The sequence below is a fragment of the Bufo bufo genome, chromosome 1 (assembly GCF_905171765.1).
Source record: "Bufo bufo chromosome 1, aBufBuf1.1, whole genome shotgun sequence".
Taxonomy (NCBI): Eukaryota; Metazoa; Chordata; class Amphibia; order Anura; family Bufonidae; genus Bufo; species Bufo bufo.
This window is the reverse complement of record NC_053389.1, coordinates 222,109,381-222,110,992: the sequence shown is the minus strand read 5'-3', so window position 1 is coordinate 222,110,992 and position 1,612 is coordinate 222,109,381.

Sequence of the window (1,612 nt, the reverse complement as noted above, 5' to 3'; positions counted from 1 at the left end):
CTACTGTTTAAAAATAAAAGAAATAAAGTAAATATAGTATATATTTTTTTTCTGAAATACATCACACCGGATAGAACGTTTAATGCAGAACTCTAGAATTTCTATTCCCCCCCCCCTCTAACAATGTTACATGGAAGTGACACCTCGTGGACAATCTTTGGTACTGCAGCTTCACAATAAAATTGAAGATACCAGCCCACATTGGCTAATGTGAAGGTACCCAGAATCTGGAGTAAATTGCTCCAAAGTGTGTTGCAGTTGGGCACATGTAAGTTTCAAACTAAGCAAACCAATACTTAGTACAGAGATAGACAAAAGTAGCTATCAACCAAATTTATGACACAGCATAAAGGGGTTGTTTCATTTCAGTAAGTGGCAATTATTATGTAGAGAAAGTTAATACAAGCCACTTACTAATGTACTGTGATTGTCCATATTGCCTCCTTTGCTGGCTGAATTCATTTTTCCATCACATACATGGCTCGTTTCCATGGTTACAGACCACCCCATCAGTGGTGGCCGTGCTTGTACACTATAGAAAAAAGCATCAGCCTCTCTGGTGGTCGGGACCGTGGGAGCGCATATAGACTGGTGTTTTTTCCTATATTGTGCAAGCACGACCACCACTGATGGATTGCAGGGTGGTCTGTAACCATGGAAACGAGCCATGTATAATGTGATGGAAAAATGAATCCAGCCAGCAAAGGAAGCAATATGGATAATAACAATACATTAGTAAGTGACTTGTATTAACTTTCTCTACATGATAAATGCCACTTACTGAAGGGAGACAACCCCTTTAAGTTTGTGCCATCTGTAGGATGAGTACATTTACCTCATTGCATGTGTAGGGACAAACACAGTGGGTAAGATTTAGGAAGATGAATGAACCAGAATTTTGGCTTAGTTTGCGCCACAAAACTGGTTTATGTGCTTTGCATCTCATTTATTATGTGTCACATGGCCTGCTATCGGTGGGACTCGCAGCCTCCTCCCTCCTCCCATTGTATTAGTGATCTTACTTTGGAGGTATGTGGGAATTTGGCTGTGAGTCAGACCTTGGCACCTATCGGACAGTGTTCACACACTATAGGTAGGTTAGTGGTAGGTCCCGTGCTACACTGATACCTTGGCGGGGTGCGTGGGCTCTGATATGTTCCCGACAGGAATATATTGGCTAAAGACTGTCTGTCTAATTTACGTTTATGTCTAATCTTAGACATGACTAGCAATTCTGCCCCAGTGTTAAGGGAGGGTTTCCAAACATGCTGGTGCATTGAAAGTATTCCTAGTGGTCTTAAAGTTGTTACCAGGAAAACCTGCTACCCTTTTGTGTATCTAGTGCAAGGCTTGATGTGATAGAGTATGAATATTTTTGGTTTCCTGTACTTTATATCAGATTTCAGTACTGGCTCCTCAGGTGTGACACTATCAATTTTCTTGGAGTGTTCCTTTAAGCAGTTATTACCTAGAATCTCTGTTCTTCTATGATGATCAAGGGGTTAATATTGATATTTATTATTCATGGTGGTCTAAGAAGGTTATGGGTTAGTATCTTACAGGTTATAGTTACTAGAGATGGGTTGTTGATCCATTGAGTTATTCTGATTGC